Genomic DNA, 17,696 nt, shown 5'->3' with positions numbered 1-17,696 from the left:
GTAAAAGCAACCCACCGGCCCAGTCCTTGCATTGAAGTACCACCCCCAGTGTCACAGACTGACGGTCAGAACTTGGGTCCCGAATGGAACCGGTGGCTGGATTCCCTAGACGATTTTCTTGATGCAATCGGTGAACACAGGGATGGAAAATGTTTGACGCTACTCCTCCAGCTAGTCGGTCATGAGGGCCGTCGCCTAATCAGATCATTTCCCAAAAGGGACACAGAGAGCTATGGAAGACTCCAAGTGAAGCTACGTGCCCATTTCCATGCACTGGTGGAAGTGGATCATGCTCGCATCGCTTTCAATACAGCGCGGCAGGAACCAGGAGAACCACTGCCGAGGTTCATTACTCGGTTACTAAGTCTGGTACCCTGCTGCCACTTCAACACATTTACTAATGAAGAAGCAGTTCGGCTCCGAATAATCGAAGGCTGTTCAAGCGCAGACACGAAGCGCAAGATTCTTCAGGAGCAATGGTCGCTAAAGAGAATCATCAGAGGGGCCGAGGCTGGAGTGCGAGTAAAAGCAAAAGACTTCTCGAAAGACGTGCACTCGAATGCAAGACACATGGATGTCTGGAAAGAGACACCCCATATGCCTAGGGGTGAGGCCCAGGAAACAAACAAAGCTGAAAAGAGGGAGGGTGAATCAGAGTCAAGACGAAACAAGAGACAGAGCGTCATGGAACACTCCAAGTCACCATCACAAAAGACCAGGATGAATCAGGACTGCGAAAGACGTAACAAGAGACAGAGCGTCATGGAACACTCCAAGTCACCATCACAAAAGACCAGGATGAATCAGGACTGCGAAAGCGGTACTGATACAACCTCATGGAGCTACTCAACCTCAAGGAGTCAGTCAACAGATGATGATACTGATACAACCTCACGGAGTTACTCAACCTCAAGGAGTCAGTCAACCGATGATGAGAATGATTATGAAACAGATGAAGTGTCAAGTGGGACAGATCACACCCATGGACAAGATGGCAGATTGCTCAACAAGAAGGCAAGAAAGACGAACTACGGAAGATGGGACCTATCCCGTCAATGCCGGAAACCAGCACACAAACAACCCCGGCCATCCTCCCGCTATGCACCAAAGTCTACAGATGAGTCCGAGGAAGCATCAAGTGGTGAGACAAATCACCCCAATGGCACGGACGTTAACACAAACAACAAGCGAGAAGAAGAAACCAACCACATGAGGAGTGGCAAGCCACTCAGACACCGAAAAGGGAGGGGCATGTGCACTCCAGACAGTTGTGTCAACGAGAAAGCGGAGAAGGGACAATTGATGTCCCGTGAAAAGGGTAAAGACCAAATGCTCCGAGACCAAACTAATGAAGTAAACGATCCCTCCACCGCAACAACACAGAAAACACAAAAAGAGACATACCCAAGGAAATGCTCCGTAGATAGCTCTGACCCCAGGAGCATGTCATCCCAGCATACCAACTCAATAAACGTATCAGTCACGACGCCCTCAAAAGAACGTTCTCAAAGGAAATCGGCAACCGACTCCTCCGAGTCGGAAGACATGTCTGTCCGATCGTTCGGATCAACAAAATCATGGTCCCGACCACGGCCATGGCATCAATCACCCGGACGCACAACAGAACCAAAGGACAACAAGTCACGTCCGTCATCGCCACATCAAGACATGAATAATATACCGTCACCCCTGATGGGGTCAGAGAGGTTGACTCAAAGAACTGACGGAAGGAGAACAAAGAGATGGGACAATATCTACCAAGTGGTAAAGGATTATCCCGTCACCCCGCGGGGAGGACTGAACGTGGTGACAGAGATGAACTGCCACCGAATGAGAGACAAACAGACACATGACCGGGTGGTCAAGGGTCTCGCCAGCCTCAAACACGAGTGGGAAGGGAAGAAACAAACAGAGGCAGCACATGAGTCCAAGAATCAAGACAGGACACCCATGTCAGATAACACGCTAATGTCTGGCATGCCTGACGGTGAACAGAAGAACAGTGCTGTTCCCAACCTGACCGATGGTGAACAGAAGAACAGTGCGGTTCCCAACCTGACAAGACAAAGAGAAACAACACCACAGGTGGGAGCTCAGAAGAAGACCAGCCCATCGTCCGCTCCCGAAGGAGATCAATCGGCAATAGACCAAGAGTCACCAAGGAAGGCAGACGGTCACTGCCGAGCTGAGCCAGCAGCAGTCACACAACAAGAAAGAACCACGACAACTGCGGAACCGAATAATAAGCAGCCTACATGCAATGGGTTGCATTCTCAAAAGTGCATTCCCGCGGTTAAGGACATCGTGGCCAAGACACCGGAAAGACTGATCAAAGTCAGGACCACCAAGGATTCGACACTACTGATGCTTGAAGAACAAGCTGTTCGTCAACCCGTGTGGTGGATGGAAGACTTACAAACAATGTGGAAACTAAGTTCATTTTGTTAAGAAGGGGGGAGATGTAGGATTGTATGTGGTAGTCTAGTGGTTGGGGTGGAGCTAGGAGGGAGGAGCAGGAACGGGAGGAGCCAGGGAACAGGAACCGGGCAGTCAGAGTAGGGACAGGGACGAGAGTAGTGGTGTGAGAATAAAGCTCCCGTAGTAACACACCATAGTGTCTCAGGTGTGTGCTGTAGCTCTGTCTCACAATAGCTGTGTCAAGGTGGAACACTACAGATGTCAGGTCCAAACATCCACCACCTCTCTGACATACCTGCCAACTTTTCAGGACAAAAATGAATGTGATATTTGCTCGACCTATCAAAAAAAACAGTGAGTCATGGAGGTACTGGGAGATATCCTAAGGGGAAATTTTAATTCTAAGTAGGGTTATGGAGTGGCTGCATGGTACACTGACACACAGGATAAAAAGATTTCTAGCTATTGTGTCAAGAATTTAAATTCTATTAAGGACACATGGACAATAATTATGCATCTCTTTTCTGTAGTGCAAAATTACAGTAGACAATCAAAATGTTTGAAAGTATAACTACATTTCCCATGAACACAAGAACATGCCATAACACAGTCCATCAATCACTATGCAAGTGCCCCTCCAAATATGACAGACTCCACCTCTCTGTCTCTTTCTATGCAGAACTCTAGCTTTGTGAACACCAAAAGTATCAAAGAATGTTCAGTTATATTAAGAACACAGAGACAAGGATGGTCCTTCCCAATGGTATTGTCTTACTGGTGTAATTGATGAGTCGATATATATTGGCAACAAAAACTTTGATTAGCTTCACTTTTTATATTGTGATAATTAGGTTAGGTACTAAAATGTGTGCAAAGAATTACAGTAGCCAACATTCTCTTTCTATGCAGAACTCTAGCTTTGTAAAAACCAAAAGTCTCAACTTCAAAGAACATTGGACAAGCAATCCAGTCCAACATTTTGATCATACTACAACCTCAGATTGTTTACCTTGGAGCAGCTCATTCTTGACAGAACTTCAGGACCTCAATCCTATGCGAAGGCTGGAAATTGAAGAACATCATGGCTGGATTGTCATTTGTCTCCTCACTCTTGCTTCTGTTCGTTTCCTAAAATGGACACCAAAATGTAATTCTTGCCAAAAATTGTAGTACCTAACCTAATTATCACAAGTTTTCAAAAGGAAGGTAATCAACGTTTTTGTAGCCAATACATATCAACTCATCAATTAAACCAGTAAGACAATACCAGTGGGTAGGATAATCCTTGTCTCTGTGTTATAATTGTACATTATTGATGCAATAGTTAGAGATCTTTCTATTTTGTCACAGGACTGAAGGCTCAGATTATACTAGTTTAAAGCTGACCCACAACAACAGAAGCAGCGTCCTCAATAGGATTAAAATAGAACGTCCAATCCACTGTTCTCATAATACCTTCAAGTCTAAAAGCAAAGTATAATCTTTTGATGCCTTTGCACCTTGTGTTGGGTGTGCCCTAAAAATGGAAACATCAATAGCTGCCTCAGACAAAAGCCATCATACCCATCTGGCCAGAGTTGCTGAAGCCACTGGCCTTGAAGATTTCTGGAGCATAATTAACAATTGGCCTCTACCATCCTCTCTAAGCTCTCTGGTACTACCATCATACTGATTCTGTACATCACATCATTTTTTGGTATTAGGAAATGCAGAATGTGCAATGCAACATGAATTTGCCTTTGTACGTTTAAAAACAAGTCTCCATCTGGAAAAAACACTCTACCTGATCAATCCAGGGCTCTCACATCAGAAACCCTTCTACAGGAGATGAGTCATAACAACATTGTTAGCTTGGCTGACAATTGCTTCCTTGATAAATAGCTTTTATTTGGGCCACTTTCTAGGAACTTTAAAACCACTTTAAGATCTCATATTGTGGTGTACCAAGGTTGAGGAGGACTGGAAAATCTAACTCTCCTCATCATTTTACATACTATCAGGTGTTCTTCTGTGGTTTGCTATAAATAGGGATATTCCCTGCCGTAATGGCAGAAAGAACATTATTTACTGATAAGTGTTCCAGTCCCTGTGCTGCCAGTTCAGACAAAAAATGTAAAACCATGTGCAATCCTGCCTCCCATGGAATCCATAATCTCTTTATTGAACTAACAAACCCATCATTTCCGGACTGAAGAATATTCCTTATGTGTGTCGTATGATCAAGACGGTTTCATGTAGAAGGGAACCTGTTGTGAAAGTCATGGCACTTGCCATCAACTCCTGAAATGTTCCAAGCCATGAGTGCCAGGATCACTGATTGCACAAGCGACTTTGTTTGACCCAACGAGGCCTTGAGGAGATTTGGAAAGACTGGAATCTCTTCCAGAGAATCACAAGTGACCTTCAAGAGCACCGGAAACCAAGGTTGCCCTCTTAACAAGAGAGTCACCGGGATCAACTCTGTCCTCTGTCTCATCACCTGAGTTGTGACTCTCAGAATCATTAGCAAAGGTGAAACGCCTAATGGAAATTCCCCAACCAATCCTGTAGGAAAGTATTCATGACACTCGCCAGTGGATCTGGCCTCCAACTGAAGAATTTCTCCAGTTGTTTGTGTAACCTGGGTGTGAAAAGGTCTCCCTAAATGGACCCTTCATCCAATTCAATGAGTGAAACACCTGCATATGTAACCTCCAGTAGCTGTTGTCTGACTAGTACCTGGAGTTCCAATCCGTGATTACATTTCGTTGACCTAGAATGTACTCTGTCACCACCGAAATGTGATGTTGAAGGCAAAAGTGCAAACATTTCTTTGCTAACACTGTTAACATTCCCTATTTCATGCCACCGAGATTGTTGATCACACTGCAGAGATGATGTCAATCACCAGGAGAAAACAACAGCTCACCTTCTGCAGTAATACGATTCTGATGGTAAAAGAACCCACCAACAGCTCCAAACAATTAATGTAAAGGTTCAGTTCCTCTCTCGAATATCTGCCCCCTGTGGACGATAAACTGCACCGGGCTCCCAACCCCATCTGCAGACTTCAATTCTATCATCTTCATCTGACTGCCAAAAATGGCCCACTCCAGCTCCGTAGCCTCCACACCTGACAGCTTCACCTGGTCTGCATAGGGCAGACCCCTGTGAAGGTGCTGGATTTTCAGTCCCTGAAGGGCCCTGTACTGCAGGGTGACCAGGAAAGTCTTTTCATTCAAAGATGTCAAAAGGCCTACAAGCATGACCACAAAATGCAGTAATAAACTCTGATTAGTCAGGGCTGACTTCAGTTCCTTCTTGATGCTCAGTATTTTTTGTAGAGGGAGCAGTAACTGAACTATCATTGAATCTGCTTGAAATCCAATAAACTCTATATACCGTGGCGTAGTCAATACTGATCTTAGCATTGATCACTAAGCTCAATTCCTGTAACAAGTGGATTGTCCATGATCATTTCAGTTTTATTGTGCCTTCTTCTTGGGCTGGAATAATCAATCATCCAGATAAACTATCACTCATTCTCCCTTGGCCTGAAGAGACTCTACTACCGGTTTCATTAGTTTGATTAAACACCATGGAGCCGATGAAAGGCCAAACAGTAATACCTGAAAGTCGTAGTAACAAGACCTCCACTGGAATTGAAGGAAGCATCTGTGTGGAGCAAAAATCGGAAAAGTAAGGTAGGAATCCTTCAAATTCAACCTCACCTTCCAAACATGTTGCCTTAAGAGGTCTCTCAAAAGATGGCTATCCCCCATCTTGAAATGGTGATATAAGATCCATTCATTGAATTCCTGCAAATTTAACTCCAACCTGCAACCTTCTCCTTTTTTCCTTACCTGGGAGAAATCCCTTGGATGGAGATCAGTGTGACATATCGCCTCCTTGGCCAATAAATTCAAAATCTCTGAAACTGTAAAACTTTGTTCTTGTAAGGAAAAATATAATTGTCTGGGATGCACATGCTGCCGTAAAACATGAGTTTGGAACCCTAAACAGTCTCCACCACCCCTGCATCCTGTGTTACCATCTGCCAATATTGTATAGAATGGCGCATTCTGCCCCTAAAATCACACTTGACCCAGGAATAATCTTTACCTGTAAATCTTGACTCAGAACATCCTGTGGACAGTCCTTTATAGCCTCCTCTGTGGAACCTACGGCGGCCTCCTTTGTTTCTGGATAGGGAAAATATTCTTCAGCGTGCACCATCATACCAACTTCCCCATCTGGGGGAGGGAAAACCTCTTTGAGGGCTCGGAGAAATGGACAGCCATGCAATTGACCCCTGTATCAACCAGCCCATCCAAAAAGGCCAGGGTGGAAAAACCTTTTTTAATGACATTTTTGCCTTGACGAGTGCTGTAAAAGTGATCACAAATTTACCCAAGTTTTTCACAAACGGGTCTTCAACCAACATGCCATTTACCACGGTGCCAGCCTCCGCAGAGACCAACTCAGTAAGCTTGGGATTGAAGTGCATTGGTATAGATTTCCTGCACTCTGACAGAATAGCGCAATTGTATTGCAAGTTGACAATGAGCTCTTTGCGCTCAACTAGACAAAATCTCGGGATTCATAGGCAAACTGGATTATTTCACCTTGTAGGCCAGTTCTAAAATGTTAGTTAGTGGTCCCGCCAAATCCAGAAGCTTGTCCTGGCATACAAATTATGATCTGTTGATCCTTTTCTTGTGATATCTAATGAATTTATACATCAAGGTGACAATATTTGGATCACTATCCAGTGTGTTGGCTACCTGGCCTTTTTAAAAAGGTCTGGGGCATTCTGCTTGGAGATGATTTATGTACCTCCTTGTCAAAGCTCTTCCACCATCTGACCTGAGACTATCCAGCCACCTCGTACAGTGGCACCCAGCTGGAGGATCTTTGGTGAATGGTATCATCTGGACCCAGAGATAGCACTCCAATGTGGCCTCTGGGTGCACCAGCAGGTGAAACAGAATGCCTTCTCCAATCTTCTTCTACCCTGAGAACAGTGGCTCCTGGGATGAGTCCGACTTGATGGCATGATCTGAGTCATTGGTATCATTCATTTGAGTCAGGAAAAGTGACCCTGAAGCAGCTTGCTGAACCGCCACAATTCTGTAGTTGTGATCTTCCAGATATGTCTGAGATAATTTTTAAAATGTTGCCGAACGAGGCCATTTTGTTGATTGAGACTTGGTTTTAAAAGGCTTTGGTTTTGAGGCGATCTTTGATGGGTCTGGAGAGGCTGCGAAGTGTGCACCATCTTGACATTGGGCACCGCTATTAAACTGAGCTGTAATAGGTTTAAGGGCTACCACCAGCACTCTTGCTAAAGTGTCCAAAGTCTCAACCGATTCTTCTTCAAAATAACTACCAGCAGGATCCACTTCCTAGTAGTCCTGCAACCTGTCAATATCCAAGGGTTGTGATGCTGCCATAATGACCTATACCCACAGATTGCCACCCACAAAGGGAAATTAGGGGCACATTGTGCCATTAGAACCAAGCTATACCCGACTGATAAGCCCTAATAAGGACAAAACCAGTCTTGGGTTGCTTGTATTCTCTTCCAGGGAGGACCTGGCCTGGCAGTTCAAGTTGGACTGTTCCTATTGGGGCAGCATAAAGACTGATTTGCATATGGCTGGGGCCAAACTAAGGTATCATGTTTTGAAAAATAACATTGAATTGGAATGCGGACCAGAGTAATAACCAGTGGCTGAAATTAATTCAGCATTTCGTCCATCACTTTTTGTTTGCTTCTGTATGATGCCGTGAATGGAATGGGTATGCCTAGACGTGTGTCCTGTGTACAATGTGCCACTGAAACCAATCTATACCCGACTAAAAAGACTTAAAAAGGGAAAAATCAGTCTTGGGTTGCTTGTGTTCTGGTTCAGGGAGGACCTGGCCTGGCAGTTCGGGATGGACTGTTCTCATTAGAGTAGAGTCAAGACTGATTTGCACATGGCTGCGTCCAAACTGATGTGAAATGGTGTACAAAATAACAATGGATTGGTATGCAGCTGGACTAATTACCAGTGGCTGAGATCAATTCAGCATTTCATCCATCACCTTTTGTTTGCTTCTGTATGATGCTGTCAATGGGACTGGTATGCCCAGATGTAGGTACCATGCACAATGTGTCACTGGATTCTAACAATACCTGAATGATGGGCCCTAATAAGGGCAAAAGCGTTCTTAGGTAGCTCATGTTCTGGTTCAGGGAGAGCTTTGCATGGCAGTTTGGGCTAGTTTATTCCCACTGGAACAAGGTCAAGACTGATTTGCATATGGCTGGGTCCAAACTATGAGGGCATGGTGTTCAAAATAACGATGGACCGGGATGCGGCCTCAGTAAATACCAGTGGTTGAGCTTAATTAAAGTACTCTATCCATCACTCTTTTGTATACTTCTGGGAAATTAGGGAGGTGCAGACCCGAGATAAACAAAGGGTTGAATGGAATTAATGTTATCTAGTGGAGGAAGTAATCCTTGTTCCTACGATACAAGTCATTATAGTACTGTTGCAACCATAACACTTTATGTATGTGTTCGACACCGTCTTGCACCACAAACTCATCGGCAGACTTTACAACATCGGCATAGAGCAAAATGCCCTCAAATGGATTGCCTCTTTCCTCAGAAGATGCACAGCGCACATCCGCCTGCCCCACTACAGCTTGGTACCCAAGGACATCATATGCGGCGTACCATAAGGATCATTCCCCAGTCCCACCCTGTTCAACATCTACATGACCCCCTCACAGATATCATCAGATCCCACATACTAAGCATAATCTTATAGGCTGATGACACTCAACTAATCCTCTCACTCACAGAGGACCCCTCCAACGCCAAACCTAACTTCTGCAATGCCATGACCGACGTAGCCAAAATGATGAAAGACAACTGCCACAAACTCAACTCCGATGAAACAGAAGTTTTGTTCTTCGAGAAGAACATCTCCACACAGGTGGTGGCCAGCAGAACTCGAACCTACACCCACGCTGACCTACCATGCACGCAACCTCGGCATCATCCTTGACAACCAACTGACCATGAAATGTCAAGTTAATGCAGTCGCCTCCTCCTGCTTCCACATCAATCGCATATTCCTTCAAATCTTCAGATGGATTCCAATCAACACCAGAAAGACCATCACACAGGCCCTCTTCACCAACCACCTCAACTATGGCAACATTCTCTACATTGGAATCTCCACCCAGCTCCTCAGAAGACTCCAGACCATGAAGAACGCTGCTGCCAGACTCACCCTAGAACTCCACAAACAGACCCACATCACTCTACACTTTAGAAACCTCCACAGGCTCCCTATCCAGAAGAGATGCCAAACACACAAAAGCTCTTCACACCCAAGGACCATCCTACATCAACCACCGACTGAACTTCCATCTGTTTGCAAGACACAGGGGCTCCGCTCCACTCGCCCTTGCCCCCGCATCAACACAGCCACAGCGGAGGCCAATCTTTCTCCTACATCATTGCCAAGACCTGGAACGGCCTGCCCCTCCACCTGTGAACACCACCCTCCCTGGCGGTCTTCAGAAATAGGCTCAAGACCTGGCTTTTTGACAGAGACACTACTCCCTCTGTGCCCAGATACCCCTAGGGGTGACAGTGCTGCGCTTTCAAAATACTGAATGATTGATTGATTGACTGATTGATTGATGAATGCAGCATCATGGAGGCCCAAAGGATAAGGAAGTATTCAAATTGCCACTTTATAAAATGTAAAGACAAGTCTTGTGTGCTCAGGCTCGAAGTATGGCAGCCGGGAGTTTTGGCGTCTTATGGATCCACTGTGCTCACTGGCTAAAGCCTGTGAACACAGTGGAGCCATAAGACGCCAAAACTCCCGCTCCACAACAAGTGCCACTCAATTGCAAAGTAGATATCAGAAATAACAGGTGGGGTCAATGTGCATATAATAACAAGCATTGGCATAGCCAATAGGTCTCGCCTTTGGGACCTTATAGGTGTTTAGCCATGCAACAGTTGATGTTGTTGCACCAAGGATATTGTGCTGCAGGGTCGATGTGTGGTATGTGTGCGGGGCTCAAAAGGCCCTGCAGCTTTCACGACACTTCAGTCATGGGGGGGGTTAAACTGTGGACCTGGAACATTCGAGGCCTTGGGGATTACAAAAAAGCCCAACTGCTGCACAGTACGCTGACTAGACATAAAGTAGACATCTGTTTTTTGCAAGAAACTCACATTAATACAACCCCTTCGCCCAGGCTGAAACATTCGAGATGGTCAAATGTTTATTCTGCTATCTATTCGAACTATGCAAGAGGGGTGGCTATAATTGTACGTAGGGGGTTGGATTGGCGGGAACATACTTGTGTGCTGGACAAGGAGGGGCGTTATGTTATAATACATGGTTCGCTGCAGGGGAGACCGATTGTTCTATCTGCTATTTATGGTCCGAATGTGGATGACCCGGACTTCTTTCGGAGTGTCTGGGCGCAAATTGCACTGCTAGACTGTCACTCGATTGTTCTGGGGGGTGATTTTAATGATGTGTTGAATGATGACATGGACCGGAGAGGGGCGAGTAGGCCCACGCATGCTAGAGCGCGTCAGGCTGTCCTAGATGTTATGGAAGAGGGATTGCTGTCAGATGTGTGGAGGGTTAGACATCCCGGGGACAAGGTGGGGACTTGCTATACATGCCATCAATCTGCCTGGTCCCGCTTGGATTTCTGGCTGGTGTCGCCTGAAGTGGCGACGTGGGTGGTGTCTGTAGAGATCCAGGCTAGATCACTTTCAGATCACGCCCCCTGCATGTTGGAGTTGCGCATTCCAGACAATGTACACAGAGCATTCACATGGCGCCTACCCCCTCACGCACTAACTGATCTGGTGTTCGTTGAGGAGATCCGAGCTGATATTGTCAAATATTTTGCTGAAAACGAAGGCTCCGCTTCTTCGGAGGCCATTGTGTGGGACGCCTTCAAGGCGGTTATCAGGGGACAATGCATAGCGAGGCAGGCGGGGGTATTGCGCACTATCCGTCAGTCGCTGACCCAGTTAGAGCGGGAGTTGGTGGATTTAGATTTGGCCTTTTGCCGGGAGCCGACTTTGGAGCTTGCGGGCAGCTTAAAATCCAAGATACTGGCCTTTAATGAGGAGGCGCAATGCGAGGTTAAGTTCCTGGGGCGACAGGCTGAAGCCCGCAGATATGGGGAAGGGGATAGGCCTAGTAGGACCCTGGCTAGATTGATAGCTCCTCACGCACAGACGCACTACATTCACACCATACACAATAGCGAGGGCTCCCTGGTCATGGGGCAAGAAGCCGTTTTACACGCCTTCACTGAATTCTACACGTCCCTATACACCTCCAGACAGCCCACTGTCCCTGCATCCCTGGAAAGCTTCCTGCCCTAGTCTGGTTTAATGATCACCACAGGCAGTACATGGACCTCCCAGTGACCGTGCAGGACATTGTTCAGGTAATCAAAAGCATGCCAGCCAACAAGGCCCCGGGCCCTGATGGCTTGACAACGACCTTTTACAAAACATATGCGGAGGAATTGGCGCCGAAACTGCACTCGGTGTTTGTGGAAGCCCTTGAACTGAATTCCCTCCCAGACTCCATGCGCGAAGCCTTAATCATCACGCTGTTGAAGCCTGACAAAGATGAGCTGTTCCTGGACTCCTATCGACCCCTCACCCCTAATTAACGTGGATGCAAAAATCTATGCAAAGGTTATTGCAGACAAACTGCAGCCAATGTTACCTATTATAGCGCTCCCCGACCAATCCGGGTTTATCCCTGGCCGAGCCACTTCACACAACCTCAGGACCATCTTCTCTATCCTACATTATCTACACCCCTCGGTCCAGGCAGCTGTGGTGTTCTTAGACGCCACTAAGGCGTTCGATTCCCTGGAGTGGCACTACTTGTTCAGAATCCTGAGTAGGATGGGGTTTAGCCGTAACTTCATCACCCTCATCAGACTGCTATATGACACACCCAGAGCCAGGGTAAGTGTGAATGGCCTTGTATCGGCACCCTTTACCATCACTAGAGGGACCAGACAGGGGCGTCCACTGTCTCCTCTTCTTTTTGCCATAGCAATGGAGCCGCTAGCGGCCAGGATTCGACAGCACCACACGGCGAGGGGAATTGGATTTAGTTCCCGTAGCCTGCTGATCTCGCTATACGCAGATGATGTCACCCTGTATGTCACCAACCCCACAGAAAACATGAACCCACTCCTTCGCGAATTCGTACGCTTTGAGGGCCTAGCGGGAGTTTCCATAAACTGGTCGAAGTCTGTGGCGTTCCCGCTGACTGACGGGACTGGTCGGCCGCCACCTGACTATCCCCTGCGTTGGGAAACTGACGCTGTCAAATATCTAGGGGTTTGGGTCAGTAGAGATGTGCAGGAATTATGGTCTCTTAACTTTGGCAGGGCGGTGGACTGGCTGGAGCGGAAAGTAGAAGTTTGGAACAAGCTCCCCCTCTCCCTGGTTGCGCGGATAGCGCTGGCCAAAATGGTGGTTCTCCCAAAATTTTTGTACCTTTTTGTCAACATTCCGTTGCCAATGACGGCACACTTTCACGCGCGCGTCCGGTCTCTGCTTCTGAATTTGGTATGGGATGGGGGTCAGGCGAGAACTTCCTGGGACCTGCTCACGCTCCCACTGCGGCAGGGTGGTCTTGGTGCGCCGGATTTGAAGTTATACTCCCTATGCGCTCAGGCACAATTCCTACATTTTTGGGTCTTTCCAACTCCCTACCAGCCGCATGTGGCGGTGGAGCTGGCAGCTGTAGCCCCTTCGCCGCTACGCGTGGCGCTCTATGGAAAAGTCTCGCGCCCCTCGGGAGACGTGGACACCGTAGAAATGATTTGCTGGTCCTGGCGTGAACTGCGTAACAGAGCGGGACTCACCTTACTCTACGCGCCAGCTATCCCCCTACGGGGCAACCCGATGTTACCTTGCTTGTGTGCCAGGGGTGACTCCCTCACACTTCGTGGGAAGCGTTTGCACACCTTTGCGGATGTATATCCTGACGGTACATTCGAGGAGCTGGGCGCTTGCGAGGCTGACCAGCCTGACTCCTTTGCTGATGCGCTCCTATACCACTCTCTTAGGGAATCCTGCAAGAAAATGTGGCCCCACTTCCCAAAGGCACCGCCGACACTTGATGCCCTCCAGAATTTGCTTTCGAGACCCTCACCCAAAAAACTGGTATCGAGGCTCTATAATTGCATGCAGGAGCAGGCCCCGGCAACGGTCCCAACAGCCAGGCAGGCTTGGACTGCTGAGCTGATAGACCCTCTGACGGATGAGGTGTGGGAGTACTGCTGTAAGCAATTGACGGCGTTGTCTCCGAATTACCGTTTACGGCTAGTTCATTTTAAGTTTCTCCATCGCTATTATCGTACGCCGATACTGCTGCACCGTAAGGGCATTCGCGCTGATGCCTCCTGTTGGAAATGCGGCGGAGAGGATGCATCCTTCCTTCATGTAGCATGGAGCTGCCCCAGATTAGGAGAGTACTGGTCAGACATATTCACTGCCATTAACCAAATACTACACAGGACTGATACACCTTCTCCACTGCTGGGCTTGCTCGGCTATGTCAAAGACACGGAACCCTGTGATAGAAAGTTACACGCGCTGCTACTCCTATATGCTAAGCGTCAGGTGTCCTTGCACTGGGGCCGGAAGGCTCTGCCAACATTCACAGCGTGGGTTAAGGATGTGGCATATGGTCATGCACAGCTCACGCATTATTGGGAAACGATGCCTACTGCTTCTAGACCTAACGACATCTGGGAGCCCTTCCTGCAATGGACTAGAGAGCGCGCTGGCTCGGATGCTTCGGGAATGTCACCTGCTGTGGGAGTTTCGGATGACATGGGATAGGGACTTGTGGATGAGTGACTGCTGTTGTTGGTCTGATAGATTCGAGCTGCGTGAGTTTGCTTTGGAGCGGTACTGCACCTCCCGACTCCCGCCTCCAGGACGCTTTGATACTGCCCTGTATGAACCTTTCCGTCCCCTCTGAGGCAGCGGGCGTTGCTATTTCGCCTTGTTCCTCCATCCCCCTCCCCCCCCCCCCCCTCCGGGCGGTTGACTCCTGGCTCTGCCACTGATTGATGCTGTTATATGGTTGCCCGGCACGGGCACACACAACCCTCTGTATGCGTGCAATGATGTGTGCTTGAAGTTACAGACTCTTAGTTTGTTACACATTAAATCATTGGAATTTTGTGCCTTTTAAACTATGGACAGCAATGCCCGTGCATCACATTGACTGATGGTGCCCTTGGTGACTTCTTTTACTGTTCCAAGATGGCCGCTGAGTTTGTGAGGTTTCTTTCCTCTTTCTATTTCTATAAACACATGCCGGCTCAATTGCGAGCTAAGGTTGCTGTGTGTAACAGTGCTGTGAATTATCCTGTCTGACCCGCGGACTTAGTGAGTATCTGCATGTTGTTTAAACATCATTTTTGTTATGATGCAGCAGTACTGTGAATTGTCAAGTTCGATTCACGGACTTAACAAACATTGGTTAGTTTTTCTATGAAGAATTTCTTTTGCGTAATGTTCGTGTTACCTGTTTAAATAAGCACTAGGTTTTGTGTCACACGGTATAATTTGCAACTATTTTTTAACACTTGTATTTCAGGTTGGAGTTGCTTAGTACATATCCATGTGGCTTACGAATAAGTGAAAATATTGTACATTGAGGGCCATCTCAATTGCTCTCCGATAGACTTCTCTGGTGTCATTTAATACAGTTCAGTTTTACTACTTGTGTACCTCTGTGCTGGTAAATTATGGTTGTGCTTTATGGCACGTTCCTATTTCGACACGTTGCCTGATTAATCTATGGTGCCTTAAATTAAGGTAGCTTTGTAAGAAGCAAACCACTGGGCAGTTACTTGATATGTCGATTTCTAGTAGACGACCAATAGAGATTGACACCTTCGTTTTTATTTATTATTATAATTTTTATTTGTGTATAATTGTATGGATTGAATTCCTCCTGGGACTCTAACCCCAGGCAGTCTTGAGACTAGAACCCCAACCAATCCTGGGTGAAGTTAAAATTCCTGTGGCCTCTCTATTCGATGAGGTTTGTCAGATGATTAGTACAGTTTGTCATCTTTTGTTCATTGTTTCTTATATTCCTAGTGCCGATTAATTGGGCAAACGCTGGGTCATAATTAAATGCTCCCTATGGACTTCTTGCTGTACTGAGGATACACTCGCATGCAAGCTTATTTATCAGTCCTCGAATTGTGTCATGTGGACCTGTGATTTATTCAACAAGTGAGTAATTATCTGACTTGTGTGGTCTTGTTTGGGCCCTTTATCTAACGAGTATGGCTAGTTCAGTGGATTTATAGACCACTAGAATCAATCATAAATTTCTTGTGAATTGCAGATTTTAACGTCCTGCACCTGCCGTTCAAAACTTGGTCTGCTTTTAATATTGGTAAATATTTATTTATTATCTTTGGTGATAAAGTATCACTTCTGGTTGTGGTGTTAGTTTCCTGCTGATTTCTTTTTCTTTTTCCTCTCACAAATGGTGTCTTTTCCTTTTACTTACATTCTATTTTTCCTCTAAAGAAGCCTACCCCTTTGAATGTAATTAGTGATTGTAATTTCCTTTCACACAGTTATTGAAAACGCTCAAACCACTGTTTGTCCTGATGATGACCGCATAGTCACCCAGCGGTTGAAACGCCGTCGACGCATTCTGTGGCCACAAACTGTGAAAGACACATTATATTTGTTTTTTTTGTCTCTCCTATATATGTAATGTTTGTATGTTAGCCACGTGTTTGGTAATATGAATTAGGTTGTCTTAGTTTTGCCAACACTTTCTTATGAGCGTTCATTTGATTTGTAATGTGTTTTATCTGAAATTATATGTCTAATAAACTATGAGTATTTTTTGTAATGGGTTTTGAAACATAGGCTTCTTTTTTCCTTCTTTTCTTTCACTTGAACAAAAAAAATGTTGTATTAACTTGTAGTTTGCTATTGAAACTGTGTACCTGAACCTTTTGTTAGGTGTTACTATTATCTGTCCCTGGTTCAGGGGTTTTGGACAGCCTCTGTCGTTGTTAATGAAGTTACAGACATGCACCAATGTTCGTTGTTCTTTTTTTTTTTTTTTTTTTTTGCTGGTTGGGGTGGGTTGGGCGAAAACAGTGGCCGTAGACGTATTTTTCCATACTGCCGGTGCAGCAGGCTGTGGCCTGTTGCTCTCTACAGGGTTACGAGGCAGCAATACCACTTGCAGATCCGTCTGGCTGTCTACGGCGCTGAACAAAATGTAAGACCAATTACCGTGCTAATGTCACACTGCTGCTATGTGTTTTATTCCTTTACAGTGTGTTTCTCCTATAGTCATGCCACCTGACTGTTTGTGTCACTCCTGATGGTTCAACACTCTTTGTGTGTTGTTTGATTTGATAGCGGCCTGCCTCCGGGTTGTTGGCGTGACGCAGTGTAACTTTTATCTCTTTTGTGCCAATAAATGTCATACACCAAAAAAAAAAAAAAAAAAAAAAAAAAGGATATTGTGCTGCATAACAAAATACTTGTAAGGTCCCAAAGGCGAGACCTGTTGGCTATGCCAATGCTTGTTGACAATGTTGGCCACTGATGGAATCAATGACCAGTTTGAGGCTCGGATTTGGCCCAGGTTGTGGAATTCTTCCAAAGGATAAGCCTGTTAGGCTAGTCAAATGGCAGTAAATCTTGGGCGCATATACATTCAACGAGCACATCAATAAAACAATAAGCATGGAACAAATATGATAACACTTTCAAGCAGTAAAGAAAGAGTCAGCAAGAGGGTGTCTGTCCCTCTTGTAGGGGTACTTGAATAGTGATTGGTGGACTTGTTATGACATGTTCTGTGTTCATATTAAAAAAAACAGTTGATGGATGGAATGCTGGACAATGCAAGCATTCACCCCCAGTCTCAAGGATCTGGATTAAATCCATCATTCTTTTGCTCACCACACCACCCCAGTTTGGACCCAGCTATATGCAAATCAGTCATGACACTGTTCCTTGTGGAAATAGTCCAGCCCGAACTGCCAAGCCAGGTCTTCCCTGGACCGGAAACAAGCATCCTGGGACCGCTTTCAGGGCATCACCCTTCATCAGCCAGGCTAGCATGAATGCAGTGGTGTAGTGAGCACGGGACCCACGTCTGGGCATACCCTACCCTTTCCATTTAGGGTGAAATATGCAAAAAAAACAATTGATG

The 17,696-nt window shown here is 46.2% G+C and overlaps 1 long non-coding RNA gene across 1 annotated transcript; it reads left to right on the top strand.

Annotated features, from left to right (window-relative positions):
- The first annotated feature begins 14,813 nt into the window (after positions 1–14,813).
- LOC147693546 (uncharacterized) lies at positions 14,814–16,967 on the top strand. The gene is made up of 4 exons (XR_015299112.1): positions 14,814–14,878; positions 15,599–15,736; positions 15,852–15,902; positions 16,090–16,967. It is a non-coding gene; the product is annotated as an uncharacterized LOC147693546 (long non-coding RNA).
- Positions 16,968–17,696: the final 729 nt, after the last annotated feature.

Source organism: Lissotriton vulgaris, chromosome 8 (genome assembly GCF_964263255.1).
Source record: "Lissotriton vulgaris chromosome 8, aLisVul1.2, whole genome shotgun sequence".
NCBI classification, from domain to species: Eukaryota; Metazoa; Chordata; class Amphibia; order Caudata; family Salamandridae; genus Lissotriton; species Lissotriton vulgaris.
The sequence above is the reverse complement of the archived record's forward strand: the minus strand, read 5'-3'. Positions and strand labels throughout refer to the sequence as shown.